This window comes from Giraffa tippelskirchi, chromosome 1, assembly GCF_054371585.1.
Source record: "Giraffa tippelskirchi isolate mGirTip1 chromosome 1, T2T-mGirTip1v1.2.pri, whole genome shotgun sequence".
NCBI lineage: Eukaryota > Metazoa > Chordata > Mammalia > Artiodactyla > Giraffidae > Giraffa > Giraffa tippelskirchi.
The window spans coordinates 39,245,001-39,259,902 of NC_137275.1; the positions used below are offsets into that span (position 1 = coordinate 39,245,001).

At 35.4% G+C, this 14,902-nt stretch overlaps 1 long non-coding RNA gene across 1 annotated transcript in view; it reads right to left on the minus strand.

The window, feature by feature from the left end:
• LOC145544836 (uncharacterized) overlaps positions 1-13,405 on the minus strand; it is a 190,132-nt gene extending 176,727 nt beyond the window's left edge. Inside the window, exon 1 of the long non-coding RNA XR_014081660.1 lies at positions 13,245-13,405. This is a non-coding gene — a long non-coding RNA (uncharacterized LOC145544836). The remainder of the gene's footprint in view (positions 1-13,244) is intronic.
• Between the last annotated feature and the right edge of the window lie 1,497 nt (positions 13,406-14,902).

The following is a 14,902-nucleotide window of genomic DNA, read 5'->3' on the forward strand; positions in this document are numbered from 1 at the left end:
AAATTTTTCTTGAAAAAAAAAAAAGCAATATTTTTTTGGATATGTCTCCTCAGGCAGAAACATAAAAGGAAAAATAAACAAATGGGATTATATCTAACTAAAAATATTGTGCACATTGAAAGAAACTAACAACAAAATAAGTAAGTCCCTAGTGAATCCCTGGTGGCTCAGAGGTTAAAGCGTCTGCCTGCAATGCGGGAGACCTGGGTTTGATCCCTTGGTTGGGAAGATCCCCTGGAGAAGGAAATGGCAACCCACTCCAGTATTCTTGCCTGGAAAATCCCATGGACAAAGGGGCCTGGTAGGCTACAGTCCACGGGATCGCAAAGAGTTGGACATGACTGAGAGACTTCACTTTCTAGTGAATCAGAGAAGATATCTGCAAAAGATATACTTGATAAGGAATCAATATCTAAAATACACAAAGAAGTCAGACAACCCAATATCAAAAAACCAAACAACTTGATTTAAAATTGGAAGAAGATCTGAATAGATATTTTTCCAAGGAAGACATACAGATGGTCATCAGGTATGTGAAAAGATGCTTAACACAATTATTCATCAGGGAAATGCAAATCAAAACCACAATGAGACATCATCTTATACACAACAGAATGGCTATTATCAAAAACATAACAAATAACAAGCGTTTATGAGTATGTGAAGAAAGGGGGATCCTCCTGCACTGTTGCTAGGAATGTAAACTAGTTCAGACACTACAGAAAACAGTGATGGAAATTCTGCAAAATACTAAAAACATAATTACCATATGACCCAGTCATTCCATTCCTGGGTATACATCTGAAGAACATGAAAACACCAATTCAAAATGATACATGCACCTCAATGTTAATAGTAGCATTATTTCCTAGAATGCATTCAATGCCATAAATTTCCCTCTAAACACTGCTTTTACTGCATCACACAATTTTTGATAAGTTGGACTTTTTATCTGCTGATGGAATATTTCAAAATATTCTGAATTGTCTCAAGATTTCTTCTTTCATCTATATGTTTTCTAGAACTCTGTTTTTCAGTCTCCAAGTAGTTTGGGATTTTTCAGCTGTCTTTCTGCTACTGATATCTATGTCATTTCTACTGTGGTCTGAGAGCAAAAATTGTATAATTTCTATTCTTTTTAAATTTTTAGGTGTGTTTTATGACCTAGAATGTTTTTTCATCTTGTTACATGTTCCACAAGAGCTTCAGAAGTATTTGTTTCTGCTGTTTTGGGGTGAAATAATCTACAGATGTCAGTTATATCCAGTTGATTGATGGTGCTGCTGAGCTTAACTATGTCCTTACTGATTTTCTGACTGATAGATAGATTTGTGTATTTCTGATAGATAAGTATTAAAGTTTCCAACTACAATGGTGGACTCATCTACTTCTCTTTGTGGTTCCATCAACTTTTGTTTCATGTATTTTGACAGTTTGTTGGTAATTGCAGCCACACTTTCCTTATTCTGAAGTATGCTCTATCAGGAAAGCAAACAGTTACTCCCTCTTTTGATTACTGTTAGCATATTATATCTTTCTCCAATCCTTTATTTTAATGGTATGTGTTCTTTATATTTAAAGAGTGTTCATTGTATAAAACATATTGATTCTTATTTTTTTGCTTGACTTTGTCTTTTAATTGGTGTATTTACATCACTGATCCTTTCAGATGATTATTGATATAGTTCCCTTAATAACTACCATACATTTTTGTTTACTGTCTTCTGTGACTTTTCAACATTTTATATGATTCCATTTTGCTTCTTTACCATATCAACTACATTTTTTAACCTTTTTTAGTGTTTGCTCTAGAGTTTGCCATACAAATTTATGACTAATCCAAGTCCATATTTCTTTCAAGGCAGTCTACTTGCAACAAATTCCTTCAATTTATTTTTTCTGAGAAAGTTAACTTCATCCAATTTGAAGGATAATGTCACACGGCACAGAATTCTAGGTTGGTGATATTTTTCTCTCACGTCTTTAAATATGTCATGGAACTCTTCTTGTTTGCAGGATTTCTGAGGAACATTCAGATACAACTCTTATCTTTGCTTCTTGATTCATTAGAATATATGATTTTTACATATTAAATAAAATGTTTTTCCATTTTTATTGTATCATTTTTTTTTTCTTTTCTGTGATTTTCTGTAGTTTAAATGTAATATGTCCGGGTTTTCAACACAAGATTTTGAAAATCTACTTCACTCTTTCAATAGTTTATCTGTAGTTTAACAACATAGCTTTTTTTTTTTTTTTGAGATCATCTAATCTGAAACCTTATTTTACAAATAATTCAGATGAGTTCCATGAAAACAGTGATTTTTCTAAAGAAAATCGACCTAGGGTAAAAGAAATTTATAATCCGTTGACGTCTAGTTATTTTGCTTTCCACTAAAAGCAAACAGAATGCATTTCTCCATTTGAATGTAAATTAGAAGGTATATATGAAAGCATTATTTTACTTTATGAGAGGTGTTAGATAGAACTCTTACAAATGGCCTAAACTCCTTCAGTATTCTAGAAATAAACCTTAGTTATCAATCTAGATATTAGTATTAAAATAATGCAACATTATTTCATGTTATTCAGGAAACTGGTATTACTAAGCTTCACCATCTTTATACTAATAAATATTATAGGCATTAGTAGGTAATATCGTCATTAAAAACTGAGAAAATATTTATAGTTACCAATTTTCAAATGTAATAGATAACCTAAGCTACAATTCATGACATTATATGCAGTCACATATATGTTTCTACAAAGATGTGATGTACTTTATTTGTCTCCTTCAAGAATATTGTGTTTCTTTTAGTAAAGAGACAATATTTGCCATATATAGTATTAAGCACACAATATTTCTTATAAGTTCTCTTTTGATGACTTAATGCTTTTGTTATTCTGACATTATGATCAAAAGGAAAGTTTAATATGGCTTAACATATTTAGCTCAAAAAATGGGGTGCCAATTAACTTTAAAATATCCAGTTTATGTTTATACTTTAAGTCTTCCAGATTTAAAGGAACCATACTCTTCATTTTCCTCTAAGATAACCAAGGTGCACTTGCTTTTTGGATAAAGATATAAAAGATACCTGGGGACTTTCCTAGTAGCTCAGCTGGTAAAGAATCCTCCTGCAATGTAGTTCCTCTCATCCCACATTCTGTCAACAATGACTTCGCATGGTTATGCAACAGCTGAGATCACTTATAGCACTGCTGCATGTGAGTCAGGAGGTACTCACTTGGCCACGGGCAACTTTTCTTCTATAAGTAAATATAATCTTCACCTTGAAAATCCTTGAAGGGCTGTGTGCAGTTATGTCGTGTTATGTTATGTCTACTGCTATGGTTGCTGAGCCAGCCAGGAGAGAATAAATGTGTCTGCAGTTCCTACGCCTCCTCACATTTTCTTCCAGTCTCTTAGCTTGCACCTTGCCTACCATGGGTTCAGTAACAGTGCACACAGTGAGACACAGTGAGACAATTGGTGCTGTGAACAGGATCAGCAATACACATAGGAACCAGAAATGTTAAATCCATGAAGCAAGGTAAATTGGACATGGTCAAGCAGGAGATGGCAAGATTGAACATTGACCTCTTAGGAATCAGTGAACTAAAATGGATGAGGATGGTTAAATTTAATTCAGATGATCATTATATCTACTACCGTGGGCAAGAACTCCTTAGAAGAAATGGAATAGCCCTGTTACTCAACAAGAGTCTGAAATGCAACTGAGTACAACCTTAAAAAATGACATAATGATCTTGGATCAATTCCAAAGGAAACTATTCAACAGACAGAAATCCAAGTCTGTGTCCTAACCACAATGCTGAAGAAACTGAAGTTTACTGGTTCTATGAAGACAAACAACACCTTCTAGAACTAACACCAAATAAGATGTTCTTTTCATCATAGAGGACTGGAATACAAAAGTAGGAAGTCAAGAGATACCTGGAGTAACAGACAAGTTTGGCCTTGGAGTATAAAATGAAGCAGGGCAAAGGTTAACAGAGTTTTCCAAGAGAACATGCTGGTCATAGCAAATACCATCTCCAACAACCAAAGAAACAACTCTACACATAGACATCACCAATCAGATTGATTATTTTCTTTGAAATAAAAAAATGGAGAAGCTTTATGCACCAACAAAAATAAGACCTGGAGCTGACTGTAACACAGATCATAAGCTCCTTATTGCAAAACTCTGGCCTAATTTGAAAAAAATATGGAAAACCACTAGGCTATTCAGGTATGCCCTAAATAAAATCCCTTATGATTATACAGAGGAGATGATGAATAGATTCAAGGGATTCAATCAGATAGACAGAGTGCCTGAAGAACTTTGGACAGAGGTTCCTAACACTGTACAAGAGTCAGTGACCAAAATTATTCCAAAGCAAAAGAAATGCAAGAAGGAAAAATGGTTGTCTGAGTAGCCTTTACAAATAGCTGAAGAAAGAAGAGAAGCAAAAGGCAAGGGAGAGAGGGAAAGATATAACCAATTGAAAGCAGAGTTCCAAAGAATAGCAAGGAGAGGTAAGAAGGCCTTCTTAAATGAACAATGCAAAGAAATAGAGGAAAACAATAGAATGGACAAGACTAGAAATCTTTTCAAGAAAGTTGGCAATATCAAAGGAGTATTTCATGCATGGATGGGTACAAAAAAGGACAAAAATGGTAAGGACCTAACAGAAGCAGAAGAGATTAAGAAGAGGTGGTAAGAATACACAGAAGAACTATACAAAAAAGGTCTTAATGACCCGGATAACCATGATGGTGTTGTCACTCACCTAGAGCCAGATATCCTGGAGTGTGAGGTCAAGTGAGCCTTAGAAAGCATTGCTACAAACAAAGCTAGTAGAACTGACAGAATTCCAGCTGAGCTATTTCAAATTCTAAAAAAAAAAAAAAAAGAAAAGAAAAAAAATGTTGCTAAAGTGCTGCATTTTATATGTCAGCAAATTTGGAAATTTTGGCAGTGGTCACAGGACTGTAAAAAGTCAGCTCTCATTCCAATCCCAAAGAAGGGCAATGACAATGCGCAAACTACCATAAAATTGTGTTCATTTCAAGCTAGTAAGGTTATTTTCAAAATCCTTCAAGTTAGGTCAGCAGTATGTGAATGAAGAACTTCCAGACATGCAAGCTGGGTTTAGAAAAGGCAGAGGAACCAGAGATCAAATTGCGAACATTTGTCGGATTGTAGAGAAAGCAAGGGAATTCCAGAAAAAACATCTACTTCTGCTTCACTGACTGTGCTAAAGCCTTTGACTGTGTGGATCACAACAATCTGTGGAAAATTCTTAAGGAGATGGGAATACCAGACCACTTTACCTGTGTCCTGAGAAACCTGTATGCGAGACAAGAGATAACAATCGGAACTGCCCATGGAAAAACTCAGTGGTTCAAAATTGGGAAAGCAGTAGGACAAGACTGTATATTGTCACCCGACTTAGTTAAATTCTATGCAGAGAAATCATGCAAAATGCTGTGCCTTATGAATCACAAGCTAGAATTGAGAGTGCTGGGAAAAATATCTACAACCTCAGATATGCAGATGATACCACTCTAATGGCAGAAAGCAAAAGAAACTATTTTTGGGCTCCAAAATAACTGCTGATGGTGATTGCAGCCATGAAATTAAAAGACGCTTACTCCTTGGAAGGAAGGTTATGGCCAACCTAGATAGCATATTTAAAAGCAGAGACATTACTTTGCCAACAAAAGTCCATCTAGTCAAGGCTATGGTTTTCCCAGTGGTCATGTATGGATGTGAGAGTTGGATGGTGAAGAAAGCTGAGCACCGCAGAATTGATGCTTCTGAACTGTGGTTTTGGAGAATACTCTTGAGAGTCCCTTGGACTGCAAGGAGATCCAATCAATCCATCCTAAAGGAGGTCAGTCCTGGGTGTTCATTGGAAGGACTGATGTTGAAGCTGAAACTCCAATACTTTGGCCACCTCATGCGAAGAGTTGACTCATTGGAAAAGACCCTAATGCTGGGAAGGGTTGAGGGCAGGAGGAGAAGGGTACGACAGAGGATGAGATGGTTGGATGGCATCACTGACTCGATGGATATGGGTTTGGGTAGACTCCAGGAGTTGGTGATGGACAGGGAGGCCTGGCGTGCTGCAATTCATGGGGTCGCAAAGAGTCGGACACGACTGAGCGACTGAACTGAACTGAATTGAACTGAAAAGGAAGTAAAGAGCTTCTTGATGAGGGTGAAAGAAGAAAGTGAAAAAGCTGGCTTAAAACTCAACCTTCAGGAAATTAAGATCCTGGCATTCAATCTCATCACTTCATGGAAATAGATGGGGAAAAAGAGGAAACTGTGGCAGATTTTATTTTCTTGGGTTTCAAATTCACTGCAGACAGTAAGTGCTGCAATGAATTAAAAGATGCTTGCTCCTTGGATGGAAAGCTATGACAAACCTAGACACCATATTAAAAAGCAGAGACATCACTTTACAGACAGTGATCCATATGGTCAAAGCTATGGTTTTTCCAGTATTCGTGTAGAGATGTGAGGGTTGAACCATAAAGAAGGCCTGAATAAAATCAACCCTGAATATTTACTGGAAGGACTGATGTTGAAACTGAGGCTCCAATATTCTGGCCACCTGATGCAAAGAGCAAATTCATGGGAAAAGCCTCTGATGCTGGGAAAGACTGAAGAAGACAAAAGGAGAAGGGGGCAGCTGAGGATGAGATGGTTAGATAGCATCTCTGACTCAAAGGACATGAATTTGAGCAAACTCTGGGAGACAGTGGAGGACAGAAGAGCAAAGTGTGCCTCAGTGCATGGGGTATATAGAGTTGGACTGAACTTAGCAACCAAACGTGTATATATACATAGGATTTATTTGTTTATCAAACATGACATCTTTCAATAATTTTTTCATCTTTGTATCAGTATTACATAAAATAAATTTTGGTTCAATTAAATGCTTATGGATAAGATATTTTTTAAAGAATTTAATATCAGAATAGGTTTATTATTGGGGAGCTAAAAGGTACATAATGTACTTTTAATCATTAAAAATGACTAATATTTAAAATAAAATATATTAAAAAAATTACCAGATACTTCTAAAATGTGACTAACAATATTACTTATTAAATAAACATATTAAAGCATAAAAATTTCTGGATAAATTCTGGAAAGAAAGTTGAAGTAAAATCAACTGTAATATGAAATTGTAAAAAAAAAATATTGCAAGACACTTAAAGTGGATAACCAAAACACCCCACCAGGTTGAGTATTAAATATATTTGAAGAGTCCCAAAAAAATAATCAGCAATTGTTTGATGAAAGATTATTAGAATATGTTCAGAAAAATTGGAATGAGTAAAAATATGTGCTGAGAATCAGGCAGAGAATACATATAACTATATATATATATATATATTCATAAGGATAGTCTGCATGAGATATATTCACTAGAATTCCCTTAAGGTACTTAATTTTTGCATCTAGGATCAAATGTATACTCGTTTCCACAGAAATGTTGGTTTAGTGTTAAAACGATTTTGAAAGTTATTACTTGAAAATGGAAAAGTGAAAGCAAAGTAATAATTTTAAGCTTCAAAGAATGACTTATCTATAGGATTCTAGAACTAAGCTGCTTGTACACTTTTTCTGTATTATTACATTCTATTGCTTAAAGATATATGAATGCAAAGATTATATATATATTTTTTTTCTTTTATACTATGTTACACATGACCTAGATAACCACGATGGTGTGATGACATAACTAGAGCCAGGCATCCTGGAATGAGAAGTCAAGCAGGCCTTAGGAAGCACAACTACAAACAAAACTAGTGGAGGTGATGGAATTCCAATTGAACGATTTCAAATCCTATAAGATGATGCTCTGAAAGTGCTACATTCAATATGCCAGCAAATTTGGAAAATGCAGCAGTGGCCACAGGAGTGGAAAAGATCAGTTTTCATCCCAATCTCAAAGAAAGGCAATGCCAAAGACTGTTCAAACTACCACACAATTGCACTCATCTCACATGCTGGCAAAGTAACGCTCAAAATTTTACGAAGCAAGCTTCAACAGTACGTGAACCATGAAATTCCAGATGTTCATTCTGGATTTAGAAAAGTCAGAGGAAACAGAGATCAAATTGCCAATATCGGCTGGATCATTGAAAAAGCAAGAGAGTTCCAGAAAAATATCTATTTCTACTTTATTGACTATGACAAAGCCTTTGACTGCGTGGATCACAAATAACTGTTGAAAATTCTTAAACAGATAGGAACACCAGACCACTTTACTGGCCTCCTGAGAAATCTATATGTAAGTCAAGAAGTAACAGTGAGAACCAGTCTGGAACAACAGACTGGTTCCAAATCAGGAAAGGAGTACATCAAGGCTGTATATTGTCACCCTGCTTATTTAACTTATATGCAGAATATATCATGTGAAATTCTGGGCTGGATGAAGCACACACTGGAATCAAGATTGCTGGGAGAAGTATCAATAACTTTAGATATGCAGAAAACACCTCCCATATGGCAGAAAGTGAAGAACTAAAGAGCCTCTTGAGAAAAGTGAAAGAGGAGAGCGAAAAAGTTGGGTTAAAACTCAACAATCAGAAAACTAAGATCAAGCATCCAGTCCCATTGCTTCATGGCAAATAGATGGAAAAACAATGGAAACAGTGAGAGACTTTATTTTGGGGGGCTCCAAAATCACTATAGATGGTGAATGCAGCCTTGAAATTAAAAGATGCTTGCTCCTTGGAAGAAAAGCTATGACCAACCTACACAGCATATTAAAAAGCAGAGACATTACCTTGCCAACAAGGTCCTTTTGGTCAAAGTTATGGTATTTCCAGTAGTCATGTAAGAATGGGAGAGTTGGACTATAAAGAAAGCTGAGTGGCAAAGAATTGATACTTTCCAACTGTGGTTCTGGAAAAGACTCTTGAGAGTGCCTTGGACTTCAAGGAGATTCAACCAGTCCATCCTAAAGGAAATCAGTCCTGAATATTCATTGGAAGGACTGATGCTAAAGCTGAAACTCCAATACTCTGGCCACCTGATGTGAATAACTGAGTCATTGGATAAGACCCTGATGCTGGGAAAGATTGAAGGCAGGAGGAGAAGAGGATGACAAAGGATTAGATGTTTGGATGGCATCACTGACTTGATGGTTATGAGTTTGAGTAAACTCAGGGAGTTGGTGATGGACAGGGAAGCCTGGCGTGCTGCAGTCCATGAAGATGCAAAGAGTCAGACAGTACTTAGCAACTGAACTGAACTGAGATTATTTCCAAGGCAGCTTTGAGGAAGGTCTGTTGCATAACCTCAACAAAATGTGAGGAAAAATTATCTCAGTTCCCTGGCTTCCTTTTGACATTCTTAAATATATGAAAACTTGGCCTGGAAAGACGAGGACATAAATAATTTTACATCTGCTTCATTATCTTTCACTATCCTTCTTCTTCCAAAATCTCTTCAAGCCTGAAAGAGCAGACCTTTCTTTTTTCTCTTCAATATCTCACTTATTTTCCATTTTTGACATAGGTTAAAAGTATTATTAAACTATTATTTCTCATTTTAAAATCATACCTATAATGAGAATCTACTGTATAGCACAGGGAACTCTTCTAAAGTGATTTGGAGTGACCTAAATGGGAAGGAATTCCAAAAAAGAGACACTATATGTTTATGTATGGCTGATTCACTTTGCTGTACAGCAGAAATTGACAGAGCAGTGTAAAGCAACTGTGCTTCAATAAAGAAAAATTATCCCAAAATAAATAAATAAAATAGGCAACCTAAAGTTTCCATTATAGAATAATGAAATTGATTTATAGTTGAAATAATTTTCCTAAGAATTCCATAGCAAGTAGTGGCACTAGTATAAACTACCAAACAAACAGTAAATAACTATACAATTCTATACAAAATAGGAGGGAACACTTTACAAGTTATTTTATAGTTCCAGTGAAACCCCAGACTGTAGCCCACAGGGCTCCTCTGTCCATGGAATCTCCAGGCAAGAATACTGGAGTATGTATCCATTCCTTTCTCTAGAGGATCTTCCTGACCCAGGAATCGAACCTAGATCTTCTTCAATGCGGGCAGATTCTTATGGTCCGAGCCACCAGGGAAGCCCTAAATTCTGATACCAAAATCAAATACAACTAAACAAGGAAAGAATACTAAAGAGTAGTGTATAACATAGAACATAAAAGAAAAATTCTCCAGTAAAATCATATTAAGTCATATTGAGCAATATTACAAAAATAATAAATCATGATAAGGTTAAGTCTGAATAAACATTAGAAAATCAATTAATCTAATTCAATAAATTGATGAACTATTAAGGCAAAATCATACAATCACCTCAAAAGATACATAAAAATTTTGACAAACTCAACACTCATTCTCATTTGAGTGTTGTCAACTTCCTTGACAATAACTGATGAGAATAGTCTTGTCAACTTCCTTAAACTAATACAGGGCATTGCTAGTGGCTGAGTTGTGGCCTCTACAAACACTGAATCAGGAAGAAATAGAAAAATCTGAACAAACCAATTACTAGTAAGGAGTTTGAATCAGCAATCAAAAATTTTCCAACAAAGATATAGCCAGGACCAGATTAATTCACTGGTGATTTTTACCAAACATTTAAAGAAGAATTAAAACCAATTCCTCTGAAACTCATCTAAAAAAATCAAAGAGGTAATACTCTCCATCTAATTTGAAAAAGCCGCTAAAAGCCTAGTACAAAGCCAGATAGTGACATTACAAGAAAAGAATATTAGCCATAGACTAACATTCCTGATTAATATGTATGCAAAAATTCTCAATAAAATACTAGCAAACCAAACTCAACAGCACATTAAAAGGATCATATACCATGAGGAAGTGGGATTCACCTTTCAATGTAGAATGGTTCCACATATGCAGATCAAATATATCACATTAAGAGAATAAAATAATATCATATAATCATCTAAATATAATAGATACAGAAAAAGCATTTGACAAAATTCAACATCCACTCATGATTTTAAAAACTCTTACAAATTACTTATAGAAAAAATGTCCTTCAACATAAGAGAGATCATATACTAGAAACCTACAGCTAACATCATACTCAACAGTGAGAGTTTGAAAGCTTTCCCACTAAGATCCAAAACAAGACAAGGGTGCCAACTGTGACCACTCATATTTAACATAATACAAGTTCTAGTCAAAGCTATCATAAAGAAAAAGAAAGGCATCAGAATTGGAAAGGAAGCAGTAAAATTATCTTTATTTGCAGAAGACATGCTTTTATATATAGAAAACCCTAAAGACTTCACCAAAAAAAAAATAGCTTTAATCAACATATTCAGTAAACCTGCTGTATACAAAATAAACAAAAATTAAATCAAAATAAACAAAAATTTTGTTTCCATACACTAAAAATAAATTATCTGAAAAAGAAATAAAGAAAATTATCCCATTGATAATAGCATCAAAAAACAATGAAATACGTACAAAATCACACACACAAAAAAACAAATCCAAAACTTTATACAGAACCACAAAAGACCCTGAATTGTCAAAACAATCCTTAGAAGAAAGAAGAAAGCAGAACTTTCTGATTTCAAGTTACATAAAGCTATTGATATAATAACCAAAACAGTATGGTACTGGCATAAAAATAGACACAAGAATGAATGGAACAGGATCAAGAGCCCAGAAATAAACCTATGCTTTTATAGTCAACTAATATTTTGACAAGGGAGCCAAAAACACACAATGGAGAAAAAAGAGTCTCTCAAATAAACTGTGCAGGAAAATTGGATATTCACAAACAAAAGAATAAAACTATACCTCTATCTTAAACCACTCACAAAAGTTAACTCAAAATGAATTTAAGACAAATATAAGACCTGAAACAAACTCTCTACAAGAAAGCATACTGAAAAACTTTTGGTGATTATTTTTTATATATTATCCTAAAGAAGAAACAACAAAATAAAAAATTAAAAAGAACTACATCAAAGTAAAAGCTTCTGCATAGCAAAAGAAACTATCAACAAATGAAAAAGCAACCTATGAAACAGGGGAAAATATTTGCATATTAGCAAATCATGTATGTAATAAGGGGTTAACGTTGAAAATATATAAGGAATTCATACACCTCAACAGCAAAAAAAAAAAAAAAAAAGACAATTTAAAATTGAACAAAGGACTTGGATACAATTTTTTCAAAGGAGATAATTCGAATGGCCAACAGGTGTATAAAATGGTGCTCAGCACTTTTCATTAGGGAAGTGCAAATCAAAACCACAGTGAAATACCAACTCACAGACACCTGTTATCATGTCTATTCTTGAAAAGACAGAACATAAGTAATGAAGAGGATATGGATAAAAATAACTTGTCCACTGTTGGTGGGAATGTAAATTGGTGTGGTCTCCATGGAAAATAGTATAGAGGTTTCTCAAACATTTAAAACAGAACTATCATATGATCTAGCATCTCTACTTCTGGGTATATACTTAAATGAAATCACTTTGTCAAAGAAATATCTACACCCCACATTCGTTGCCATATTATTTACAATAACTGAGACATGGAAACCACCTAAGTGGACAGATGAATGGAAAAGAAAATGTGGAATACATATAAATACAGCTTTATATTATTCAGTTTTTTTGTGACAATGTAGCTAAAGAGAGAAGCAAAATACTCTTTTGTTGCAGATATTCCTTTTTTTTTTTTTTTAACAAATATAAAGTTTGTGACAAGACTCCATCAGGAGTCTGTTGGCACTATTTTTCCAGCTGCCTTTGCTCACTCTCTGTCTCTATGTTGCATTTTCGTAATTCTTGCACTATCTCAAATTTATTCTCTCATTATTGTTATATTTGTTACGATAACATGTGATAAGTGAGCTTTGTTGTTACTATTACAAAATGAATACAACTGGCTGAAGACTCAGATGATAGTTAGCGTTTTTAAACAATAAAGTATTTGTTAACTGAGATATATGCATTACTGTTTTAGACATAATCACACTTAATCGACTACAATATAGTGTATACAAAACTTTTACATGCACTGGGAAAGTAAAAGACTCACCTGACTCACTTTATTGTGACAGTCTCTTATATTATGATGATCTGGAACCTGACCTGCACTAACTCTGAGGTAAGCCTGTACTTATAACCTCACCTATGTATGGAATCTTTAAAAAATAAAAAGGCAACTCACCGTTCTTTCAGAGGTTCTGGCTCTGGAAAACGCTGCTGCCCAGGTCCCACTGGGACAGGAAAGAGAAAGAGAGAGGGGAAGGGAGGAGCAGAGAAGAAAGGAGAGGGAGGATAGAGTCCTCCCTTTGTAGTCCTGCAGGACCTACAAAGTGAGCAGATAATGGAGTCCAGCTCCTGCAGCATGACCGGCGCCGCCTCCTGTGCAAAGGAGCCTGGGAGCCTCTCAGCGGGGTCCGGACCATTCAGACCAAATAGAAGATACCGAAGAAGCCCGATACTGAATCTCAGCGATTTGATGTGACCTCGTGGCGTTCCCCAAGGCAGGGACCAAGGAGTGGAAATAGCTTTGTCTCTTCAGTGAGGCTGGGGGTCAGGGGGTATGGGGGCAAATTTCCACCTTCTAAGCTCCCTAGTTCCATCTTGGAGAGTGGCGGGGGTGGGGGGTGGGGAGGGATATTTTAACACAGCCGTTACCCATTTCCTCAGAGCGGCCGCTGATATCAGGTAGTTATTCTTCCAACACAGAGGTATTGTGTTAAATGAAGGGAGTTAAAAAAAAAAAAGTTAGTGTGTGATATGTAGAAAAATGGCTTTTTCATATTCTTTTCTATTATGGTTTATTAAAAGATATTGAATTTAGTTCCCTGTGCTATGCAGTAGGACATTATTGTTTATCCATTCTACATATAATAGTTTGAATCTGCTAATCCCCAATTCCCAATCCATCCCTCTGCCAGCCCACCTCCCCTTTGGCAAATGCAAGTCTACTCTCTGTGTATTCTGTTTCATAGATTAAATTCATTTGTGTCATATTTTAGATTCCAAATATAAGTGATACCTTATGGTATGTGTATGTCCGTTTCTGACTTAACTTCACTTACTATGATAATACCAAGGTCCATCCACATTACTGCAAATGGCATCACTTCATTCTTTTTTTTATGGATGGGTAATATTCCTGGATCAGGATGATCAGCTGGAGAAGAAAATGGCAAACCATGCCAGTATTCTTGCCTGGAAAATCCCATGGACAGAGGAGCCTGGCTGGCTACAGTTCACTGGGTTGCAAAAATTGGACACGACTTAGTAACTAAACAACAATATTTCACATATATATGTACCACATCTTTTTTATCTGTTCCTCTGTAAATGGACACTTAGGCTGCTTCCATGTCCTGGCTATTGTAAACTGCTGCTATGAACATAATGGTGCATATATCTTTTTGAATGAAAGGCATATATAAACTTAATTGACAAATTGTCTTTTCTTCCTAATTTCACTGAGAGTGGAAATTTGAGCCCCATGTTATATGAAGTATATGCAAAATAAAGGAGACAGGTTTTCAGGAAAGGCATTGACTGTAGTGTGTACTTTTTCAATCACATAAAGTACAATTTGTGTTAAAAATAGAGAAGTAGAATGAAAAAATCTTTAGTGGAAAAACCTCTTAATATTCACTTTAAGAAAATACATTATTTTATCATAGAATTGGGGTCATGCTGTACATACAATTTCCTGTCCCAATTTTTGCACTGCATGGTTTATTTTGAGGAGTCTACCGATTCTACAAATAGTCAATGGCTATTCCTTGACTGCACTTTCAGCTTCCTCTTCTCAAAAACACAACTACGAAAACAAACTCCTATTTAAGCTCTAGC